The following is a 25,579-nucleotide window of genomic DNA, read 5'->3' as shown; positions in this document are numbered from 1 at the left end:
TTTTTTTGGGGAGGGGGTGGTGGGGATGGAGTCTCAGTCTGTCACCCAGGCTGGAGTGCAGTGGCGCGATCTCGGCTTACTGTAAGCTCCGCCTCCCGGGTTCACGCCATTCTCCTGCCTCAGCTTCCCCAGCAGCTGGGACTACAGGTGCCCGCCACCACGCCTGGCTAATTTTTTGTATTTTTAGTAAAGACAGGGTTTCACCACATTAGCCAGGATGGTCTTGATCTCCTGACCTTGTGAGCCGCCCGCCTTGGCCTCCCAAAGTGCTGGGATTACAGGCATGAGCCAACGCGCCCGGCCGCAAAGTTAAAATTCTTGTTCCCTTTTGTTTTAAATAGGTAATACATTTACATGGCTCAAAACCCAGATAATATTAAAAAGGTGTATAACAAAACATTTCATTCCCACCCCATCCCCCAATTCCTCTGTTCCCACCCCTACCTTTCCGTACAAGTGACACACCTGCATCACTTTCTTTTTATTCCAAGATCCTTTTACAAATATAAATATATTATTATAACTTCTCTTCCCCCCCACTTTTTTTTCCACACAAAAAGTAGCATAAAGAACATTTAGAAGGTGAACTCTGAAGCCAGACTGACAATGTCAAAACTGCAGATCTTCCACTCACTAGCTGTGTATCTTTACGCAAGTTTCGTAACCTCTCAGTGTCTCAATTTCTTCATCCGTATTGTGAGAATAATAGTGGCATCTCTCTCATATGGCTATTTGAGAATTAAATGAGCTAATATATATATGAAGCATTTATGACAGGGCCTGGCACATGGGGATCCTTCTGTCTGTGTTACTGTTATCATAGGGAGGTGTGGTTTCATGAATCTAAGAGCGTGGGCTCTGGAGCAAGACTGCCCAAGGCCAAATTCATTTTCTTACCTGTAAAATGTAGATTATAATAGTACTTACCTGGCTGGGCACGGTGGCTCACACCTGTAATCCTAGCACTGAGGCAGGTGGATCACCTGAGGTCAGGAGTTTGAGATCAGCCTGGCCAACATGGTGAATCCCTGTCTCTACTAAAAATACAAAAATTTGTTGGGCATGGTGGCATATGCCTGTAATCTCCACTACTCAGGAAGCTGAGGCAGGAGAATCGCTTGAACCTTGGAGGCAGAGGTTGCGGTGAGCCGGGATCATGCCATTGCACTCCAGCCTGGGCAACAAGAGCGAAACTCTGTCTCAAATAGTGATAATAATAATAATAGTACTTACCTTCATAGAGTTGTCGTGGGATTGAACTGATCATATATATATATGTATATAAAAGGACAGTGCCTTGCACACGGTAAGCACTATTGTATTTCATCAGATCCAAGATGCCATGGATTATAAGACACATCATTATTTTATGCACTAAGAAAGAAAAACCATTACAATTAAATTATGACCTGCCTTTGACTATAACACATCCTCGTTTCAAGTATGTTACAAAGTAAAAAAAAATGCACATCTTAGAATTGATGAAATATGGGATATAAGTATTAGCTACTCCACTCTTATATTTACTTAAAAATATATCTTGGATATTGCTCTGTATTGGTACAAAGAGAGCTTCTCCTTTTTTTTTTTTTAAATGGCTATATAGTAATCCATTGTGTGGATGAGCCATAAATTATTTAACCAGTGTCCTGTTAGTTTCCAGTCTGTTGCTGTTACAAACAATACCACAACGAATAACTTTGTAGACATGTCATTTTGCAAGTCTGCTGGTGTATCTGCAAGATAAAGTCCCAGAATTGTCACTGCTGGGTCAAAGAGTAAACATCTTTGAAATTTTGGCAGGTACACTAAGCTCAAGTTTTAACTTGCAAGGCCACTTCAAACTAAAGAAATCATGGATCAAGAATGTTTGGGCCAGGCACGGTGGCTCACACCTGTAATCCCAGCACTTTGGGAGGCCGAGGCAGACGGCAACCAGAGGTCAGGAGTTCAAGACCAGCCTGACCAACATGGTGAAACTCCATCTCTACTAAAAATACAAAATTAGCCAGGCATGGTGGTGCGCCACCTGTAGTCCCAGCTACCTGGGAGGCTGAGGCTGGAGAATCACTTGAACCTGGGAGGCAGAGGTTGCAGTGAGCAGAGATCGCACCACTGCACTCCAGCCCAGGTTACAGAGAGAGACTCCATCTCAAAAAGAAAAAAAAAAAAAAGGATGTTTGAAAAGGATGGGCCTGATGAGAAGAATCCCACCCGAAGAACTCCATTGCTTCTGGGGAAGAGAGACTGTTCTCAAGAAAGGAGGAGAATCACTGAAAAATGAAGGATTGATCTTTGGAGAAAGTTGTTTGAAATCATATAAAGGGAATTTTCAAGGAATCAGTTTCCTACCAGGAAAACTGAGAAGAGAGAGGATAAAGCTTCATCTTCCAATAAAGAACTTCTGTGCTGCTGAAGTTGTCAGCAGGAAGTGTCTATTTCAGTACACCTGACCCTCTAAGGACAAAGTTGTTGCACCTTCTAGTTTCAAACTCTGGATAAAGTTTCTATCTGAGGAATCCTAATTTTCCAAGCTTCTTTTCCTTTTTATCATCCTTTCCCTAATTTCTGAGGTATTCAGCCTGCCTTCCTCCTTCACCTTAGCATATTATTGCTCCCATTCTTTTGCTGAGTTTTCTGGAGTATGGGCCATTTGGAAATCTTTCTTAGGAAAAAGATTCTTGGTTCTGCCTTCTTTCTCGTTTATCTTAAAATGTGATGTTTGTTGTGTCTTGGGGACCCTGTTTTATCATCCTATTACTCACCTTCCCATTTATTACTTTTCCCAGATGTCTTACTGGTGCCTGGGAGGGGTTTCCTGAGCTGATATGGTTCCTGAGCCTAACTCAATTTGTCCAGAGGCCAAAGGAATCTGCAGTCTCTGGCCATCGTTGGAGTCCCTAAGTTTTAAGCCATATCCAGGGCTTTACAGCAAAAAGTGATCGAATTTATCATCTTCTTTCAGCCCTTTTCTGGCAGTGCTCATCCTCGCTGGTAGATATTTACTACTGGTGCTTGGTGGTTGTGCTTCTTTTCCTTTTTCCTCTCCTTTTCTTTATTTTCCTAAACCAAAACACTGTCTTTTTATTTTTGTAGAGACAGGGTCTTGCTATGGTGCCCAGGGTAGTCTCAAACTCCTGGCCTCAAGCGATCCTCCTGCCTTGGCCTCCCAAAATGCTGAGATTACAGGTATGAGCCACTGCACCTGGCCGACATTGTCTTGATTTTCTTCTGCTTTATAGAACTATTCGAACCATTTATTCTTTAAAAAAAAAAAAATTCTGCTTTCTTTTAATATAAATATTTTTCTTTTTTGAGATGGGATCTCACCATGTTGCCCAGGCTGGTCTTGAACTCCTGAGCTCAAGCAATCTGCCGGCCTCGGTCTCCCAATGTGCTGGGATTACAGGTGTGAGCCACCCACGTGGCCGAAAACATCTATTCTTTTCAGCTGCTCTTCTCTCACAATGAAAGAGGGGCAAACATGGATCTTGGAAGAAGCCTGTATTCTGGTTTTGTGTCATCTCAAGAAGATACTTGTAGTTGGGGCGTCTCATTGGGCACTCCTCAGGGCTTGCCACCTCCCCAGCGGGTGGGACATCCTGCCCTGTCTTCTTTCTCCTTTCTCCACAGCCCTGGCATACTGCTGCAAAGCTCCGCAACGCCTTTGCTCAGGAAACTCCCCGTGCAGGTTCTCATCAAGGATGTCTGCCTCCCCTGCTACAAACAGGAACGAAAACACGACTTCCTGGATTGCATCTTTACATAAATATGTAATTTCCCAGTAACATCACTTCCTGGAGTCCAGCTTCTCGTCGGTCTCGGGAACCTACAATTTCCCTACTCAGTTTTGTCCTTGTCACCTACAGGTTATTTGGAAGTCATCTTGTGGCTTTAGTCCCTGATTATTGCTTCCTCTGTTGTTTCACCTCTGATAGCCTCTTGATGGGGCCACGAGAATGAATCATTAAGACTACTGCAGCCGGGTGCGGTGCCTCACTCCTGTAATCCCAGCACTTTGGGAGGCTGAGGCGGGTGGATCATTTGAGGTCAGGAGTTTGAGACCAGCCTGGCCAACATGGTGAAACCCGTCTCTACTAAAAATACAAAAATTAGCCGGGCGTAGTGGTGGGCCCTTGTAATCCCAGCTACTCAGGAGGCTGAGGCAGGAGAATCTCTTGAACCTGGGAGGTGGAGGTTGCAGTGAGCCAAGATTGCACCACTGCACTCCAGCCTGGGCAACAGAGCAAGACTCCGTCTCAAAAAAAAAAAAAACAAAAAAGAGAAAAAAACCCCAAAACTACCGCAAAGCAGCTTTTTACCCCAACAAAATGTTTTCAGCTTAGTCCTGTTGAAGGGCAATCAGCCTTCCATCCTGTTCTTTAGTGATATATCATCTCTCTCTTTCTCTCTCCTGCTTCCCCAAGCCTATATTTAGAAAATGCATAAAACACAGATTAGAGAATACCTGTGCATCTACCAGCCAGCTTAAGAAATAAAGCCTGACCAATACAATTGAAGCCTCTTTATAATTCACAATCACAATCACTCACACTTTCCTCCCAGATAACACTATTCTTATGGTTCATGCATTTTTTTCTTATTTAATTTTAATAGTGTATGTTATAGATAACTTATATTTATTATTTTTATTTTCTTATATTTATTTATTTTTTTTTATTTTTAATTTTTTTGAGATGGAGTCTCGCTCTGTTCCCCAGGCTGGAGTGCAGTGGCGCAATCTCTGCTCACTGCAAGCTCTGCCTCCCGGGTTCATGCCATTCTCCTGCCTCAGCTTCCCGAGTAGCTGGGACTACAGGCGCCCGCCACCACGCCTGGCTAATTTTTTGTATTTTTAGTAGAGATGGGATTTCACTGTGTTAGCCAAGATGGTCTCGATCTTATGACCTCGTGATCTGCCTGCCTCAGCCTCCCAAAGTGCTGGGATTACAGGTGTGAGCCACCATGCCCGGCCAGATAACTCATATATTATTTATAAAGAATAAGTAGCACAGTGAACTATAACCCAGGTCAACATTTAGAGCATTACCAAGAACTATTTCCCTTTGAGTTCCCCTTCTGTTCCTTTCTCCTACCCCCCTCTAACTATCCTAAATATTTGAGTTTTTTCTTTGTTTTTAAAATACATAGTTCTTATATGTATGCTAAATGGTATGTTGTTTAATGTTGCTTGGTTTTGAGCTCTATAAAAATTCTATCCTGGAATTGTTTGAACCCGGGAGGCAGAGGTGGCAGTGAGCCGAGATGGCGCCACTGCACTCCAGTCTGGACGACAGAGAGAGACTCCGTCTCCAAAAAAAAAAAAAAATTCTATCCTGCACTCTTTCACCCTTCAACATTATGATTCTTCCAAGAAGTTGCATGTAGCTGTACATTATTTATTTTCACTGCCGTAATTTATCTATTCTCTGGTCGATGAACATTTAAGTTGCTTCCGTGTTTTTTAAAATTAGAAACATTGCTTCAATGAACAATCTTGTACGTGCTTCCTGGTGCATATGTGCAAGAGTTTTGGCAGGTCATACAATGAGGAATGGGTCTACAATGGCAGTTCTCAAACTTTGACGCCTAGGCGCGGTGGCTCACGGCTGTAATCCCAGCACTTTGGGAGGCTGAGGCGGGCGGACCACTAGCCTGGGCGACAGAGTGAGGCTCCATCTCAAAAAAAAACAAACAAAAAAAACCCACAAAACTTTTCTGTCTATCAGAATCACCTGGAAGGCCAATAGGGAATACAAAGAGCTCACTGAAGTGGCCCAGAACCTGGGCCTATTTCTGTTTTTAACCAATTTTCATAGGCGATTCTGAATCACACCAAAGTACAAGAACCACTGCCTAGAGTTTGGAAATGTTGGCCTTTACATGAAAACGACTAATTATTTTGTAAGTGATTGTACCAATTTATACTCCCACCAGCAGTGCATTAAAGTAACTGCTCAGTCACATTTTTTTTTTTTTTCTTTTTTTCGAGATGGAGTTTTGCTCTTGTTGCCCAGGCTGGAGTGCAACGGCGCGATCTCAGCTCACTGCAACCTCTGCCCCAGGCTGGAGTGCAATGGCGCGATCTCAGCTCACTGCAACCTCTGCCTCTCGGGTTCAAGTGGTTCCCCTGCCTCAGCCTCCCAAGTAGCTGGGATTACAGGCGCCCACCACCATGTCTGGCTAATTTTTTGTATTTTTAGTAGAGACGGAGTTTCACCATGTTGACCATGGCTGGTCTCGAACTCCTGACCTCAGGCGATCCACCTCGGCCTCCCAAAGTGCTGGGATTACAGGCGTGAGCCAACGGGCCTGGCCAGTATTGATTCTTAATTTCTTTTTCTAATTATTTGCGGCATTTTAAAAAGTACTGGCTGGGTGTGGTGGCTCACGCCTATAATCTCAGCACTTTGGGAGGCCCGAGGTGGGTGGATCACTTGAGCCCAGTGGTTCCAGACTAGCCTGGCCAACATGGTGAAACCCCATCTCTACTAAAAATACAAAAATTAGCTGGGCATGGTGGTGTGCACCTATAATCCCAGCTACTGGGGAGGCTGAGGCAGGAGAATTGCTTGAACCTGAAAGGCGGAGGTTGCAGTGAGCTGAGATCTTGGCATTGCACTCCAGCCTGGGCGACAGTGAGACTCTGTCTCAAAGAAAAAGAAAAAGACAAAGAAAAAGTGGGGAGGGGCGTCTCAAAGAAAAAGAAAAAGAAAAAGAGGGGAGGAGAGGGGAGGGGAGGAGAGGAGAGGGGAGAGGAGGAGAGGGGAGGGGAGGGGAGGAAGAACAAATGATATCTCTATAGATTGACCTTGTATTCTGTAATTTTGCTAAGCTCAGTAACTCTAGTAGCTTTTTAATACATTCACTTAGATTTTCTTCCTATGTTTACTATTATCTGCAAATAAGACAGCATTGCTTCTTTTTCTTTCCTTTTTCCTTTCTTTTTTTTTCTAACACAGAGAAGGGTAACCACAGCCATCAACAAATTGTTTTATACTTCAGAATTGCCTAAAGAGGCTGGGTGTGGTGGCTCACACCTATAATCCCAGCACTTTGGGAGGCTGAGGCAAGGGGATCCCTTGAGGCCAGGACTTTGAGACCAGCCTGGGCAACATAGTGAGGCGCTGTCTCTAGAAAAAAATTTAAAAATTAGCCAGGCGTGGTGGCATGAGCCTGTAGTCCCAGCTACTCAGAAGGTTGAGGTGGGAGGATTGCTTGTGCCCAGGAGTTTGAGTCTGTAGCGAGCTAAGATCCCACCACTGCACTCCAGCCAGGGTGACTGAATGAGACCCTGCCTCTAAAAAAAATAAAAACTCAAAACACAAAGAAATGACAAATATTTGAAGTGATGGATATCCAACCACTGTAACTTGATTACTACATATTGTATACACCCCAAAATAAGTACAATTACCATGCATCGATTAAAAAAAAAACTTCTCATTTCATGGTCTTAGTATAGAAAACTCCTAGAAATTCTTTTATTTTCTTTTTAAGACAGGGTCTCGCTCTGTTGCCCAGTCTAGAGTGCAGTGGTACAAACTTAGCTCACTGCAACCTCCTGGGTTTGAGTGATTCTCGGGCCTCAGCCCCCTGAGGAGCTGGGATTACAGGCATGTGGCACCACGCCCAGCTAATTTTTGTATTTTTAGTAGAGATGGGGTTTTGCCATGTTGGCCAGGCTGGTCTCGAACTCCTGGCCTCATGTGCTCTGCCTGCCTTGGCCTCCCAAGGTGCTGGGATTACAGGTGTGAACCACCATGCCCAACCCCTAAAATTTATTTAGGTGAAAAAGCACTTTCCTGTGACTGAGGGGTGGATTCAGCACATTCCACCATAACCATGAAGGGTAAACACAATCCAGATTGTATACGATTAGGAGAGTGCACAGCTTATCTTTTTTGTTCTTTTATTCATTCATTTCTTTTTTTAACTGTCCTTTTCCTGAAGAGCTTTCTGATCCCTAACAGCTTTGGGCACCAGCTTCCCATAGCAGTGTTTCTCACTAGAAGCAAACTTTGCTATATCAAAGTGGACCCATTGGAAGCATAGCTGCAACCATTGTCCACAATCTTATGGAAAAAATTCACAATTTCTTTCTTTTTTTTTTTTTGTTTGAGATGGAGTCTCGCTTTGTTGCCCAGGCTGAAGTGCAGTGGTGCGATCTCAGCTCACTGTAGGCTCCGCGTCCTGGGTTCACGCCATTCTCCTGCCTCAGCCTCCCGAGTAGCTGAGACTACAGGCGCCCACCACCACGCCCGGCTAATTTTTTGTATTTTTAGTAGAGACGGGGTTTCACTGTGTTAGCCAGGATGGTCTCGATCTCCTGACCTCGTGATCTGCCCGTCTCAGCCTCCCAAAGTGCTGGGATTACAGGCGTGAGCCACCGCGCCCAGCCAAAATTCACAATTTCTGGCACATACGCACTAACTCTGGTTAAAACATCCAGAGAGAGGACGTTCAGAGTTTCCATGTATTTGTGGACCTTCCCATCCCAGAACTTGGGCAGTTTGGAGAAAATGAAATTGTCAGTCACCTGACTCCAGAATGTGGAATCCAGCAACTCAGAAAGCAAATCCTTGGCCTCTTCCAACAATCCTTGCACACAGCTGTTGACTTCCTCTCCAGCAAGTCTGCACTACACAGCTTTCTCAGGCGGTTCTGTGGCAAGCTTCACTGTGTGCTGAATTCATTACAGCATCTGCTTTTTATCAGGATCTGTGGTCTCATTGAATTTTACTGAAAATGGCTTCAGGGCAGTGTGAACATTCCCTAGCAGCTGTGCCACCTGGGACTTCTTCTCCCTATACTCCTCAACAAGTAGTTCTTATCACCAATGTCCCTGATGTTCATGCAATAAAGGACATCACATTTGAAGTCATCCTTCAACACTCTTCTCAAGATAACGAAAGAGATGTAGGACCTGGCGTGCCCTGTGTGACATGCATCTTAGATGGTTGGCCTGGACCATGTCACCTTTCTCCCACCTATAGGTACAAATGTGTCCTTGCTCCCAGTGAGGCTGTTGCAAAGGTGAAGCTTACATGGCTTGGCTGGGCCCAGTAGGAAAGGACCACGGAGGCTGTACTCTCTGGCCTCTACCCTGCTCCCCAGAGGAAACGGCCATGGCTGGGAATCCCAGGCCCGTAGCCACGGCGACAGATACTTCCCCTTCTTCTTTTTCAATCTGCTTACCTTTTATTTCTTTTTCTTGATTTATTACACAGGCTAGGACCTCCAGTACAATTCTGAATAGAAGTTGTGAGAATGGCTATCTTTACCCTTGTTCCCAATCTTAGAAGAAAGTATTCACCTTTCACCCTTAGGTATGATAAGAGGTGTAGTTACTTTTTAGATGCCTTTTATCTGGGTGAGGAAGTTCCCTTCTACACCTAGTGTGATAAGAGTTTTAAATGTGAATGAGGTTGAATTGTTAATATATATTTTTGGGGGGTTTTTTGCTTGCTTGTTTGAGACAGGGTCTTGCTCTGTCACTCAGGTTGGAGTACAGTGGTGCCTTCACAGCTCACTGCAGCCTTGATCTCTGGGGCTTATGCAATCCTCCCACCTCAGCCTCTTGAATAGCTGAGACTACAGTGCACACAACCACACCTGGCTGATTTATTTTTTCAGTAGAGATGAGGCCTCCCTTTATTGCCCAGGCTGGTCACAAACTCCTGAGCTCAGGCAATCCTCCTGCCTGAAGTGCTGGGATTACAGTTATGAGCCACCTGGCCTGGCTGAGTGTTGAGTTGTGTCACATAATATTTCTGTTTTTTTTTTTTGTTTTTTTTTTTTGAGACACAGTCTTGCTCTGTCGCCCAGGCTGGAATGCAGTGGCGTGATCTCGGCTAACTGCAACTTATACCTCCCAGGTTCAAGCAATTCTCCTGCCTCAGCCTCCCGAGTAGCTGGGATTACAGGCACCTGCCACCATGCCCAGCTAATTTTTTGTATTTTTAGTAGAGACGGGGTTTCACCGTGTTGGCCAGGGTGGTCTTGAAGTCCTGACCTCGTGATTTGCCCACCTTGGCCTCTCAAAGTTGTGGGATTACAGGCGTGAGCCACGGCACCCCGCCTGTTTTTTTGTTGTTGTTGTTTGTTTGTTTTTAGACAGATCCTCATTCTGTCACCCGCCCAGGCTAGAGTACAGTGGCGCAATCTCGGTTCACTGCAGCTTCCGCCTCCCAGGTTCATGCGATTCTCCTGCATCAGCCTCCTGAGTAGCTGGGATTACAGGCGTGCACCACCACATCCAGCTAATTTTTTTTTTTTTTGGTACTTTTAGTAGAGATGGGGTTTCGCCATGTTGGCCAGGCTGGTCTCAAACTCCTGACCTCAAGTGATCCACCTGCCTCGGCCTTCCAAAGTGCTGGGATTACAGGCATGAGCCACGATGCCCAGCCTTACATGATTTTTCTATATCTATTGAGATGCTTATATGGGTTTTATCATCTGTTTTATCAAATTACCCTTGAATTCCTGGAATAAAGCCCACTTGATCATGATGTATTATCCTTTTTATATATCACTGAATTCAATTTGTTAAAATTTTGTCTAGAATTTTTTTCCATCTATGTCCATGAAGTATATTAGTATGTAATTTTATTTTCTTGTAATGCCTTTGTTTAGTTTAAGTATCAGGGTATACTAGACTTAGAAAATGTCTTAAGAAGTGTTACTTTTTCCCCAATTTAAAGAAAGTTTATAGATTTTTTTTTCTTAAATGTTTTCTAGAATTCACCAGTGAAGCCAAATGTTCTGGTGTGTTCTTTGAGGAAAGATTTTAAATTAAAAATTTAATGTTTCAAGTAAATATGGGACTGTTTTTATTTCTTTTACAGTAAGACTTGTACTCTGTGTCTTTCAAGGAATTTGCCCATTTCATCTAAGTTTTAGAATATGTGGGCATAAGTTGTTTATAATAGTCCCTTATTATCCTTCTCACAGCTGAAGTATCTGTGGTAATGTCCCCTTTTTAATTTCCCTTTCATTGTTAATTTGAGTCTTTTTTTCTTGATCAGTTGAGCTAGTTTATCAATTTTATTCATCTTTTCAAAGGTCCAATTTTAAGGCCAGGGGTGGTGGCTCATGCCTGTAATCCCAGCACTTTGGGAGGCTGAGGCAAGCAGATCACCTGAGGTCAGGAGTTTGAGACCAGCCTGGCCAACATGGGGGAACCCCATTTCTACTAAAAATACAAAAATTAGCTGGGTGTGGTGGCACATGCCTGTAACCCCAGTTACTCAGGAGACTGAGGCAGGAGAATCGCTTGAACCTAGGAGGTAGAGGTTGCAGTGAGCCGAGATCACGCCACTGCACTCCAGCCTGGGCGACAGAGCAAGACTCTGTCTCAAAAAAAAAAAAAAAAAAAAAAAAAAATCCAGTTTTAGCTGGGCACAATGGCTCATGCCTGTAATCCTAGCACTTTGGGAGGCTGAGGTGGCAGGGTCACTTCCAGGCCAGGAGTTCAAGACCAGCCTGGGCAACATAAGTGAGACCCTGTTTCTATAACAACAAAAAACACTTAGCCAGGTGGGTGGCACATGCTTGTATTCCCAGCTACTGAGGGGATAGAGGGGCTGAGGTGGGAGAATCACTTGAACCAGGGAGTTTGAGGCTGCAGTGAGCCATGATCATGCCACTGCACTCCAGTCTGGGCAACAAAGCAAAAAAAAAAAACAAGACCCTGTCTCAAAAAAAAAAAAAAAAAGTTGGGCTCAGTGGCTCATGCCTGTAATCCCAACACTTTGGGAGGCCGAGGCAGGTGGATCACGAGGTCAGGAGATCGAGACCATCCTGGCTAACACAGTGAAACTCCGTCTGTACTAAAAATACAAAAAAAAAAAATGTTGTTCCAGGCGTGGTGGCGGGCACCTGTAGTCTCAGCTACTAGGGAGGCTGAGGCAGGAGAATGGCATCAACCCAGAAGGCAGAGCTTGCAGGGAGCCGAGATCACGCCACTGCACTCCAGTCTGGGCAACAGAGGGAGGCTCCCTCTCAAAAAAAAAAAAAAAAAAAAAAAAAACATCAAAATCAAGTTTTGTACCAAATTGATTAATATTCTCCATTCTTTTTTTTTTTTTTTTGGATACAGGGTCTGTCGTTACCCAGGCTGAAAGTGCAGTAGCACCAGTCTCTCCTGGGCTCAAGCCATCCTCCCACCTCAGCCTCCCAGGTAGCTGGGATTACAGGTATGCACCACCATGACTGGCTAATTTTTGTATTCTTTGTAGAGGCAGGGGATTCGCCATGTTGCCCAGGCTGGTCTCAAACTCCTGGGCTCAAGCAATCTGCCTGCCTTGGCCTCTCAAAGCACTAGGATTACAGGCAAGAGCCACTGCACCTGCCCTCTTTGTCCATTTTCTATTTCATTAATTCTACTCTTTATGATTTCCTTCCCATTTACTTTGGGTGTATTTTGCTCTTTTTTTCTAGCTTCTTAATATAGAGGCTTATAACGCTGCTTTTAGGCACTGCTTATCCACTGTAACCAATTAAAGCTATACATTACTCTAATTTATTAGCACCGTTTTAGATGTGTCTTATAAACTTTTGCTTATTGTGTTTTTATTTTCATCCAGTAATAAATATTTTCTATTTTTCGGTTTTTCAGTGCAATTTCTTTCTTTCTTTCTCTTTCTTTCTTTCTTTTCTTTCTTTCTTTCTTTCTCTCTCTCTCTCTTTCTTTCTTTTTTTTTTTTTTTGATGGAGTCTCACTCTGTTATCCAGCCTGGAGTACAGTGACGCCATGTTGGCTCACTGCAACCTCCACCTCCCGGATTCAAGTGATTCTCCTGCCTCAGTCTCCTGAGTAGCTGGGATTACAGGCATGTACCACCACGCCGGCTAATTATTGTGTTTTTAGTAGAGACGGTTTCCCTATGTTGATCAGGCTGGCCTCGAACTCCTGACCTCAGGTGATCCACCCATCTTGGCCTCCCAAAGTGCTGGGATTACAGGCGTGAGCCACCGCGCCCAGCCATCAGTGCAATTTCTTCTTTAACTCTTGGGTTACATGGAAGTATACTGTTTAATTTCTCAATATTTAGGGATTATCTAGATATTTTTCTTTTTCCTCTTTAATAAATAAATAAATAAATTAATTAATTAATTAATTAATTATTTTTCCAAGACAGAGTCTTGCTCTGTCACCCAGGGTGAGTGCAGTGGCGTGATCTCGGCTCACTGCAACCTCTGCCTCCTGGGTTCACGTAATTCTCCTACCTCAGCCTCCCGAGTAGCTGGGATTATGGGCATGCACCACCACACCCAGATAATTTTTGTATTCTTAGTAGAGATGGGGTTTCACCATGTTGGCCAGGCTGGTCTCAAACTCTTGACCTTGTGATCCACCCGGCTTGGCCTCCCAAAGTGCTGGGATTACAGGCATGAGCCACCGCACCTGGCCCTCCTCTTTATTTCTGTCATGCTCAGAGAATATATTTTGTACGATTTCATTCCTTATAAGTTTATCGAGATTGTATATGGCTTAGAATATGGTCTACATTTGTGAATGTTCTATGTACCCTTGAACAAGATATGTATTCTGCCAGTGCTGGGTATAGTGTTTTATAACTATATATTAGGTTAAGTTATTTAATAGTATTGTTTAAATCTTTTATATACTTATTGGTTTTCTATCTCCTTGTTCTGTCAATTAATAAGAGATAAGTGTTGAAATCTACAGCTGAAATTGTAGATTTGTCTATTTTGTCTTTCAGTCTGTCAGTTCTTTTTTCATGTACTTTGAAGCTCTATTACTTGGTGTATGCATGTTTAGTTATGTCTTCTTGATGAAATGGCCCATTTCTCATCATAAAATATCACTATTTCTGCTTATAATCCTTTCTCCTAAAGTTCACTTTGCACAAATTGATACATCCATTTCAGCTTTTTTCATGATTAGTGTTTGCTTCATATATATTTTTTCTATTCTTTTACTCTTAACCTACCTATGCATTATATTTAGAGCTTATTCAGGTAGATTTTTATACAATCTGACATTTCTGCCTTTTAATTGGAGAGTTTAGGCCACTTTTATTTAATGTAACTATAAATATGGTTGTATTTAAATACACCATTTTGCTATTTGTTTTCTATTTGTCCCTACTATTCTTTGTCCCTTTTTCCTTTTTTTGACTTCCTTTTTAATTCATAAAATACTTTAATGATTTTATTTTATCCCTGCTTTTGGCTTATTAGCCCTATCTATATTTTACTTTTGAATGATTGCTCTAGAGTTTACCATATACATCTTTAAATTATCACAGTCTAACTCCAAATAATGGTATCAAACTTTACATAGGCCAGGTGTAGTGGCTCACACCTGTAATTCCACACTTTGGAAGGCCGAGGCAGGCGGATCACTTGAGGTCAGGATTTTGAGACTAGCCTGGTCAACATGGCGAAACCCAATCTCTACTGAAAATACAAAAACTAGCTGGGCGTGGTGGTGCACGCCTGTAATCCCAGCTCCTTGGGAGGCTGAGACACGAGAATCACTTGAACCCAGGAGGTGGAAGTTGCAGTGAGCCGAGATTGTGCCACTGCGTTCCAGCCTAGGCGACAGAGTGAGACTCTGTCTCAGAAAAAAAAAAAAAAAAGAAATAAACAAACAAAAAGAAAACTTCACGTAGTTAACAAGAACCATGAAGGTTCTGAGGTAATACTGTACTTGCAAGCATACAAATTAGCCTGCCACAATTTGATGCTAGTAGAAGACTCAAGATTTTTTTTGTCTGCCTCTATTGATGGTATAAAAAGTAAAGAAAAAAAAAAGAAAGACTCTGAACTTGTGCATCCTGGGTCAAAGACAAAGAACCTTACAACTCATACCATAGTAGTCAGTGGATGCTATGCATACAGTGAATTTGCATTCCAGCCAATGAACCCTGGGCTTAGGAAACCCCAATCTTTTATAAGGGCCTGCAAACATATCTGCTCAACCTTTGCCCTTGAGGGACAAATGCAAGTGGCTTTATTATTTTCCTCGGAATGTTGTTCTTCCTAGTGTTTTTACATTTCTCAACCAATTCGTCTGCTTTGAATGTTGTGTGTATGTGCAAACGCATACTCTCAGCGGACAAAACTGAAGTGTAATACCTCTGGTGGGCTAAGGTCACATTTCTCAGGCTCCTTGTGAAGAATTTAGGACACAGCTGATAGATGCCAGCCACACCAAACTGGCCTCTGTGGTAGGCCTGAGAACATTTGCTTCATTTCTCAGTTCAGCTGTTTGTTGCTGTAAGGCCTTGGCCACACTTTGAATATTCCCTAGACCTTGATTTTCCTGGAAGTCAGCTGGGCATAATAAATAATGCCTGTATTTTCTCAGCATCTTTTTATCACTTGAAATTTTAAAGAAGTTTTTGTACTTATTGAAGGGCTCTTTTAGACTTATTTAGACAGATTTTCTTTTATCCTATGTCTCTCTTGTGTGCACATAAACAACAAATATAGGCAAAATAAATTGGTTATGACACTCCTAAGACTTCTCCACAATTAGATTCTGGCTCTTCTGCATCACCATGGCTCAGCATCATTGATGTCTGTGGTTTTTGACACAAGATTGTACTCAGTGTTAGCAAGAGGTTGAAGAGGCAGCATTTCATTTTTTTTTTTTTTTAAGACTGAGTCTCGCTCTGTTGCCCAGGCTGGAGCACAGTGGCGTGATTTGGCTTCCTGCAACCTCTGCCTCCCAGGTTCAAGCGATTCTCCCCCCTCAGCCTCCCGAGTAGCTGGGATTACAGGCGTGTGCCACTACACCTGGCTAATTTTTTTTTTTTTGTATTTTTAGTGGAGATGGGGTTTCACCATGTTGGCCAGGCTGGTCTTGAACTCCTGACCTCAGGTGATCTGCTCACTTCAACCTCCCAAAGTGCTGGGATTGCAGACTTGAGCCACTGTGCCCGGCCAGCATTTCTTAATAGGATGCTTCATTTTTGCTTTTGGAATTTTCTTCCTAACCAGTAACAGTGATTTTGCAAGTGCAAGCAATAGAAGTATCTCAGGACTGCTGCATGGTTGAATGATTCGAAGATGTTAAAGTGGGAAAAATCAGGGCTTTTGAATTGGAAAATATAGTATGGAATGTATTTTTCCTCATGTGGTGTGATGATCAATAAATAACCTGCCTTCTGTTTCTTCATAGCCCTTTGTGATATAGGTCCTTTTTATCATCTCTGTATTTTTTGGGTTTGAAACTAAATCTCAGAAAGCTAAAGAAACCTGTGCAAGCCGCTGGAGGAAGGGTTAGTACCCAGCTGTGTCTGACTCAAAGCCATCCCTTTTCTATTTCCCTTCCTATGCCTCCATTCTGACTTTTTTTTTTTTTTTTTTTTGAGCTGGAGTTTCGCTCTTGTTGCCCAGGCTGGAGTGCAATGTGCAATGGCGCAATCTCGGCTCACTGCAACTTCCACCTCCTGGGTTCAAATGATTCTCTCATCTCAGCCTCCTGAGTAGCTAGGATTACAGGTGCCCACTACCATGCCTGGCTAATTTTTGTATTTTTAGTAGAGACTGGGTTTCACCATGTTGGCCAGGCTGGCCTCGAACTCCTGACTTCAGGTGATCCACCTGCCTCGGCCTCCCAAAGTGCTGGGATTACAGGCATGAGCCACCGTGCCTGGCCATTTCTGACTTTTAAAAACTTTTTATTTTGCCTTTGGGGATTAGTAGGTCTTGGACACTCCGTTTCTCCAAGCCATACTAGCTTGGGGAACAGAATATAATTACATCATAAAGAGCATGAATAAAACAGTGTTTCTCTGACTCAGCCTCTTCCATGGAATTGTAGGAATCTTAGAGCCTCTCAAATCCCTCCCAAACAGCTTAGGGAATCCCCAAGGGGTCTGACATGTGATTCCCAATTAGTCCACCTGACCCTTCCTCAGTCGGTTTCTGTCCCTCACTTGTCCTGTGGGCCTAAAGCCAGCGGTCACATATTCCCTGGGGAGGGCCTTCATCCTGTGCCCTCATAGGGTCAAAACCATCTCTACACACGAGGGGCTCTCCTGCTGCTCCTCACCCTCAGGGCTGGGTCCTTGGAACAGCCTTGTAGGGTGTATGTCTCTTCTGAGAGAAGCTTTTCTGACCTTCATGGAAAATGACTCTCCCTCCTTTAGTCTTTCTGTCTCTGGCCTAGCCCCCACCCCCACTCCAAACCCACCAGACATGCTTAGAGGTAGAGCAATTTATAGCTGAGGTAGTTTAGGACTAAGCTCTTGGTCAAGGGACCCCCCCAAAGACAGGCCCTATCTCCCTGTATTAGTTTTATTTATTTATTTATTTATTTAAAATAGAGATTGGGGTCTCACCATGTTGCCCAGGCTGGTCTCGAACTCCTGGGCTCAAGCAATCCTCCTGCCTCAGCCTCCCAATATGTTGGTATTCCAGGCATGAGCCACCGTATTAGTTTTCTATGGCTGTAGTAACAAGTTACCACAAATATAGTTTCATAAAACAACACCCAGTTATTATCTAACAGCTCTATGGGGCAGCTCTATGGGTCAATAAACTCTGTTGCCAGGGGAACTTGGGGGTCCTGCTGTCTGACACCAGGAATTAAAGTGGAGAGTAAAAATTCTGGAGAATTTAATTTTGAAAATATTCTTTTTCTTTTTCTTTTTCTTTTCTTTTCTTTTCTTTTTTTTTTTTTTTTTTTTTTTGAGACAGAGTCTCGCTCTGTCACCCAGGCTGGAGTGCAGTGGCATGATCTCGACTCACTGAAACATGTACCTCCCAGGTTCAACCTGTACCTAGGGAAGCTAGGCTGGGTTTTCTGTTTAGGGTTCTCATAAGGCTGAAACCAAAGTGTCAGCAGGACTAGGCTTTTTCCAAGCTCATTCGGGTTGGTAGAACTCAGTTTCTTGTGGTTGTAGGACTGAGGATCCTGTTTCCTCCCTGGTGGTCAGCTGGGGGTATCTTTACTCCTAGAGGCTGCCTTCATTCTTTCTCACAGTTTTCATGTCCCCACCCATCCCAGCAATAGTGAGTTGAGTACCCCTCATGCTCTGAATCTCTGGTTTCCTCCTCCTCCTCCTCCACCTCCTTTTTCTTCTTCTTCTTCTTCTTTTTTTTTTTTTTTTTGTTGAGATGGAGTCTCACTCTGTTACCCAGGCTGGAGTGCAGTGGCACTATATTAGCTCACTTCAATCTCTGCCTCCTGGGTTCAGGCGATTCTCCTGCTTCAACTCAGCCTCCTGAGTAGCTGAAACTACAGGCATGTGCCACTACGCCTGGCTAATTTTTGTATTTTTGGTAGAGACGGGGTTTTGCCATGTTGGGCAGGCTGGTCTCAAACTCCTGGCCTCAAGTGATCCACCTACCTTGGCCTCCCAAAGTGCTGGGATTATAGATGTGAGCCACCTCACCCACCCGCTGACTTGAGTCTCTGATTCCAGCTACACAAAGTTCTCTGCTTTTAAGGGCTCATGTGATCTGATTGACCCCAGATTGACCCCACCTGAGCAAAGCAGGACATGGCTCTATTTTAAGGTTCAAAACCTCAATTATATCCACAAAGACCCTTTTTGCCGTGTAACAGATAAATTCACAGGTTTCAGGGATAAGTGCATGGGCATTGTTGGGGGCCTGCCACACCCCCCCCACCAGCTAGTTTGTAATCTCCATGAGAAGTTGGGGTGCCAGCACAGCCCTGGCACTGTGGGTGCCTAATAAACTCTGTTGCCAGGGGAACGTGGGGGTCCTGCTGTCTGACACCAGGAATTAAAGTGGAGAGTAAAAAATCTGGAGAATTTAATTTTGAAAATATTCTTTTTCTTTTTCTTTTCTTTCTTTTTTTTTTTTTTTTTTTTTTTTTTGAGACAGAGTCTCGCTCTGTCGCCTAGGCTGGAGTGCAGTGGCATGATCTCGACTCACTGCAACCTGTACCTCCCAGGTTCAAGCGATTCTCCTGCCTCAGCCTCCCAAGTAGCTGAGATTACAGGTGACCACCACCACACCTGGCTAATTTTTGTATTTTTAGTAGAGGTGGGGTTTTACCATGTTGACCAAGCTGGTCTCAAACTCCTGACCTCAGGTGATCTGCCCACATTGGACTCCCAAAGTGCTGGGATTATAAGCGTGAACCACTGCGCCTGGCCCTGAAAATATTCTTTACTCAGAAATTGATAGAGGAAAGTACATTACCACCTTGTGGGAGGTAAATGCCTTCAAGTCTTCGGCTCTTGCAGGTGGTAGTCCTCAGAGCGTGGTTCTCTTGGGTGTGAGGAAGGCTTTTGGTGCTGTGTGCTGGTGTTGGGGAAGAGGGGCAAGATGGCGCAACAGCCTGGGCAGAATGAGTGTGCTCAGGTCCAGGAAGCTGGATTGACAGATGCAGGCTTTTCTCAGGTGGGCTTTCAGCCAGTGCTTTGGGAAATCTTAGAGACAGAGGCTATGTGGCTGAAAATAAATCCACACACATCTGGTCAGGTCTACTTTGTGCAGGGGTCTACTACATTCAGGACCTCACCAAACCTCAGAGAAACCCCTCTAGGTGGGCTATAGCGGCTTCATTTTACAGACGAGGAAACTCAGGCTCAGAAGTTGAATGATATGTTCAAAGTTACACACTGAGGCACAGAGGCAGGACCGGAGACTGTTCTTCAGTCTCGTAGTTCAATGCTCTTTCTGTTTTTGTAGTTGCCTCCTGGGTTGGAGGTAGGAAGCCATGGTTTGTCCCTAATGTATTAGGTGATGGTGGAAGCTCCTCTACTTGTTATTCAAGTCCTAGCCTACCTCTTTCCTCAGTCTATACTAATCTCTTGTTTCTTCTGAATTCCTACGACATTCATTTATTCATTCATTCTGAACTCAGTACATACTTACTGAGTGCCTATGACCTACTAGGCACTGTGCCAGATGCTGGATACAATGGAGAACAGGACAGACATGGTCCATCTCTCAATGGCTTACAGAGCTGCCTTCACTGTTGGGGAATACAGATGATTATATCAGTAACAATGGTGAAATGTGATGAGTGTTGGGATGGGGAAACCGAGGATGCTATGGGATTACTGAGGTGTAGGTTCTGACCTATTCTAGTGATGTAAAGGATGTTTCTTGGGAGGTGGCATTGAACCTGAGACCTGAAAGATAAGACGAAATTTGCCAGACCAAGAGAGTAGGCAGGTGATCCATGCAGAAGGAATGTGCTGTACGAAGACCAGGAGGCAAGACAGTCCCTGGACATAGCTCAGGAAATCAGAAAAGCAAACCGAAACAAAAAGTAGGTCTGTCTGGGATGTTTTTTGACATCAACCAATTCCCCGACACCAGCTGGGTACCTAGCAATTCAATTCAATTCTGATACTAACTACCCAGAATTAGTGTGGACCCCACAGCTTAAAGGCTCAGTTGCATAAGACTGCCCCCACTTCAGACGCCAGTCCCAAGTCTCAGACCACCTGTACTTCTGACCAACTGGCTGTAAATCAGGGCTTCCCATGAACCCCTCTTCAGGTTTGTTAATTTGCTAGAATGGCTTGCAGAACTCAGAAAGGCACTTTACTTACAGTTTTAAGTAAGTGTTTGTTATAAAGGATATCCTAAAGCATACAAATGAACAGCCAGATGAGAAGGTACATAGGCCAGGTCTGCAAGGGTCCTGAGTGCAGGAGCTTCTGGCCCTTGGTAGTTGGGGTGCATTCACCAACTCAGAAGCTCTCAGAAACTTTCTGTTCAAAAGTTATATAGAGGCCGGGAGAGGTGGTTCACACCTGTAATCCCAGCACTTTGGGAGGCCGAGGCAAGCAGATCACTTGAGGTCAGTAGTTCAAGACCAGCCTGGCCAACATGGCAAAACCTTGTGTCTACTAAAAATACAAAAATTAGCCAGGCATGATGGCGGACGCCCATAATCCCAGCTACTTAAGAGGCTGAGGCATTAGAAACTCTTGAGCCCAGGAGGTGGATGTTGCAGTGAGCTGAGATCGTGCCACTGTACTCCAGCCTGGGTGACAGAGCGAGACTTCATCTCAAAAAAATAAAAAGGTGTATAGAGCAGTGGCTCATGCTTGTAATCCCAGCACTTTATGAGGCCAAGGTGGGAGGTTCACTTGAGGCAAGGAGTTCAAGACCAACCTGGGCAACACAGTGAGACCCTATCTCTATAAAAAAATAAAGGTAGGCCGGGTGCAGTGGCTCACGCCTGTAATCCCAGCATTTTGGGAGGCTGAGGTGGTTTGATTACCTAAGGTAGGGAGTTCGAGACCAGCCTGACCAACATGGAGAAAAATACAAAAAATTAGCTGGGCATGGTGGCGGGTGACCGTAATCCCAGCTACTTGGGAGGTGGAGGCAGGAGAATCACTTGAATCCCAGAGGTGGAGGTTGTGGTGAGCTGAGATCATGCCATTGCACTCCAGCCTGGGCAACAAGAGCGAAACTCCATCACAAAAATAAATAAATAAATAAATAAATAAATAAATAAATAAATAAATAAAAGTAAAAATATTAGCCGAGTGTGGTGGCACATAACTGTAGTTCCAGGTACTCAGGAGGCTGAGGTGGGAGGATCTCTTGAGTCCCAGAGTTCAACGAGGCTAAGAGTGAGCTATGATCATGCCACTGCACTACAGCCTGGGTGACAGAGTGAGGCCCTGTCTCTAAAAAAAATTAAGGCTGGGCGTGGTGGCTCACACCTGTAATCACAGCACTTTGGGAGGTCCAGGTGTGCAGTTCACTTAAAGTTAGGCGTTCAAGACCAGCCTGGCTAACACAGTGAAACCCTGTCTCTAGTAAAAATTCAAAAATTAGCCGGGTGTGGTGGTGCGTGCCTGTAATCCCAGCTATTACAGAAGCTGATGTGGGAGAATTGCTTGAACCCAGGAGGCGGAGGTTGCAGTGAACCAAGGTTACACCACTGCACTCCAGCCTGGGCAACAGAGTGAGACTCTGTCTCAAAAAAAAAATAGATAAATAAAATAAAAATAGTATCAAAAGTTTCATATAGCTCTATCTCCAGTCCCCCCTCCCCAACTTCGAGGTCAATGGGTGGGGCTGAAAGTTTCCATCCTCTTTTTTTTTTCTTGTATGTTATTCCAATGAAAAGTTTCCATCCTCTTTTACAGGGTCATACTCTGTTGCCAGGCTGGACGATCACAGCTCACTGCAGCCTTGACCTCCTGGGCTCAAGCTATCTTCTCATCTCTCAGCCTCCCAAATAGCTAGGACTACAGGTGTGCACCAGCACGCCCGATTAATTTTTGTATTCTTTTTTTTTTTGAGATGAGTCTCCCCCCGTCACCCAGGCTGGAGTGCAGTGGCATGATCTCGGCACACTGCAAGCTCCACTTCCCGGGTTCATGCCATTCTCCTGCCTCAGCCTCCTGAGTAGCTGGGACTACAGGCGCCCGCCACCTTGCCCGGCTAATTTTTTGTATTTTTAGTAGAGACGGGGTTTCACCATGTTAGCCAGGATGGTCTCGAACTCCTGACCTCATGATCTGCCTGCCTCAGCCTCCCAAAGTGCTGGGATTACAGGCGTGAGCCACCACATGCAGCCTAATTTTTGTATTCTTCTGCAGAGATGGGTTTTCGCCATGTTGCACAGACTTGTCTCGAACCGCTGGGCTCAAGTGATCTGTCCACCTCAGCCTCCCAAAGTGTTAGGATTACAGGTGTGAGCCACTGCACCTAGCCAAGTTTCCATCCTCTTATTACTTGGTCTTTCTGGTGCCAGTCCCATCCTGAGACGCTACCCTAACTCACCTCATTAGCATAAACTCAAGTATGATGGAAAGGGGCTCCTAATAAATTACAAAAGATATTCCTATCTTTCAGGAAATTCCCAGCATTTTAGGAGCTCTGAGCCGAGAACCAGAAACAAAGGCCAAGTCTTTATTTTATTATTACCACAGTCTATAAGGAGCAGAGAGTTTCAGGCAGCAAATGGCAAGAGATGAGGTCTCAGAGATTAGAGGACCAGGCCAAAACAGAAAGAAGTTAAAAAATCTCAAAAAAAAAAAAATTCTACTTTCCATTAGGGTAATGGGGAACCACCAAGGATTTAAGTAGGGGAGTGACTGTGATTTGATTTGCATATCATAACGATCACTTTTGTGTCTTTGTGATGAAAGGGGCTGGGTGCAGTGTCTCATGTCTGTAATCCCAACATTTTGGGAGGCCGAGACAGATGGATCATTTGAGGTCAGGAGTTTGAGACTAGCCTGGCCAACATGGTGAAACCCTGTCTTTACTAAAAATACAAAAATTAGCCAGGCATGGTGCTAGGCGTCTGTAATCCCAGCTAGTTGGGAGGCTGAGGCAGGAGAATTGCTTGAACCGGGGAGACAGAGGTTGCAGTGAGCCAGGATCGCGCCACTGCACTCTAGCCTGGGTGACAAAGCGAGGTCTCAAAAAAAAAAAAAAAAAAAAAAGAACTAATTAAAGGGACAAAGCTGGAGCCTGAGAGGCTGGCCAGGAAACTGTTGTGGTAATCTGGGTGGAGACAATGATGGCCTTGGAGATGGTCATGAAGATGGAAAGAAATGGGTGGGGCTGTGAGAAGGTAGAACTGGTCTACCTTTGATTTTGGATGCCCTGTGAGCTCTATCACTCTTCCAGCAATGACTTGTGCTCTACCTTAAGACATTTGTTTTTATATTTATTTCTACTTCTTTAATGCTGTTGTCTTTTCATGGATTTCTATCTTGTCTCTCCAGCATTCCTTGAGATCAGAGATTGAATCTCATGCCCAATCCACATTTAGTTGTTTGATTCTTTGGGCCTTAGCTTCCTCATTGCTAACTTGGGGAATCCACGCCTTTCCTGCTTTGTAGGGTTATTTTGAAGATCCAGTATCTGATGAGATAAGGTGGTGAAGAAGCTTTAAATAGCATGCAGTTGCAATTGATTATTGTCATAAAGAAATTACCTGTTTGCATTAGGTAAGCACTACCCAGAGTGTAGTCTGGTCAGAATGCAGTCAGAAAAGAGAAGACGCTGAGGTACCCTCTCTTGTCTGGTTGATTATTAAGTTATGACTGAAGTTCAACCAATAATAGCCAAATAATATTGACTTTAGCCAGAGAGAAGCCTGGAGAAAATGTTTACCCTCATAATAGACAAAAATTGGAAGCCAATGGTTTCAGGTATCTACTGATGTAATTCTAACACCTCAACTCCACATGAAATTGGTTTGAACCCCATCCCACAATCTAGGGGAAACCCCATGCCTTCTGCAAGATTTCTGTGAATTCCCTGGGCTTAGGTTCCTCAGTGTCATCTCTGGCTCTAAATTTCTTCTTTGCTGTCTTGTGGCCAAACCTCTATCCCAGAATTGCCCCAAAAGTTGAACATAGCCCTTTCTTTCTTGATGCCTGCCTACCCTGCTTCCATGGGGCAGCTTGTGTCATAGACATTTATTGGAGATTTGGGGAATGGATTACATTGGAGAGAAGAGTTGGATTGCAAAACGGCAGTCCAGAAAATTTAAAATATAGACTTATATCTTTCTAAGAGCTTCCCCAGTTTCCCACCTACTAGGGCTTTAGTTTCTAACCACATTGCTTAGCTTTCTTTTTTCCTCCCTCCTTTGTTCTTCCTTATCCTCAAATTCCTGTTCATTTCTTAGGCAGAGCTATTTGGCTATCTTTGTTTTTTCCTCCCAACTCATGTCTTCAGGGCCTCACCTTTTACCCCCAAGGGGCCTATCAAGGTATTTCCCCAAACAAAGACACTTCCTTCCCTAAAAGGAACTCTGGTACCAGCTGATAAAATAATAACTTTTCTTTGCTACTGCAATGACAAGGTTGCCAAAGTGTGCCTATTCTTTGGGAGCTCCAACATTAACTGGGCCTTCTGGCCAATGGGAAAGGTAACCAGTTGGCAGTCCTTGTGACTTAGGATGCACCCAAGATCTCATTGAATTTAATGCTTGCAAGTTTGGGAGGAAGGCTGGGAAGTTCTGATTAACCCATTTTATGATGGGCAAAAGTGGGGTTTAGAATTAGTTTAGCAACAACTGGATGAATGAGCTTCTGAGCAAGAACTTCAACCCAAATCTCAGCTCATTCCATTCTGTCTTTCTTGGTAGTCTTTATGAAAATGGAAAATGTCCCTTGTTTGTTAGTCAAGTCAGCTGTTTGGACAATGAACTTGGTGCCCTGGTGCAGAAGGTCAAAAGTGACATGAGCTATGTGGCAGATAGGTTGTACTAAGTGCTGGGGGAAAAGATAAGCTGTCAGTAGATGCTTTTCTGTGTTGAGACAGAACTATTATCTCTGTGTTGAGACAGAACTATTATCTCAAGATAATCATCTTGAGGCTGTTAGGCAGGGCTCTTGCTAAGGAGGAATCCAGCAGTACTGCTTTGGGAGCCACTTCTTAGGGCCCCTCTGCCATGCCTTTCCCTCATGCTTTTCCCTCTCCCCTCCCCTACACCCTTTCCTCTTTTAAGGTCCAGTTCCCATGGCCGACTGTCCTCTGGGAAGCCATCCCTGGCAGCCACACATGGGTTAAATCCTCTCTCCTGGAAATCCTGTAGGCAATTACTCTCTGCTTTGCACCATTATCAAGTTCTAGACCAGTGGCTTTCAAAGTTTGTTGATTGCAACCCATAGTGAGAAACATA

At 44.1% G+C, this 25,579-nt stretch overlaps 1 pseudogene; it reads right to left on the bottom strand.

Annotated features, from left to right (window-relative positions):
• Positions 1-3,553: 3,553 nt before the first annotated feature.
• On the bottom strand, positions 3,554-25,566 carry LOC100612603 (cysteine--tRNA ligase, cytoplasmic-like; annotated as a pseudogene).
• Positions 25,567-25,579: the final 13 nt, after the last annotated feature.

This window comes from Pan troglodytes, chromosome 16, assembly GCF_028858775.2.
Source record: "Pan troglodytes isolate AG18354 chromosome 16, NHGRI_mPanTro3-v2.0_pri, whole genome shotgun sequence".
Classification (NCBI taxonomy): domain Eukaryota; kingdom Metazoa; phylum Chordata; class Mammalia; order Primates; family Hominidae; genus Pan; species Pan troglodytes.
The sequence above is the reverse complement of the archived record's forward strand: the minus strand, read 5'-3'. Positions and strand labels throughout refer to the sequence as shown.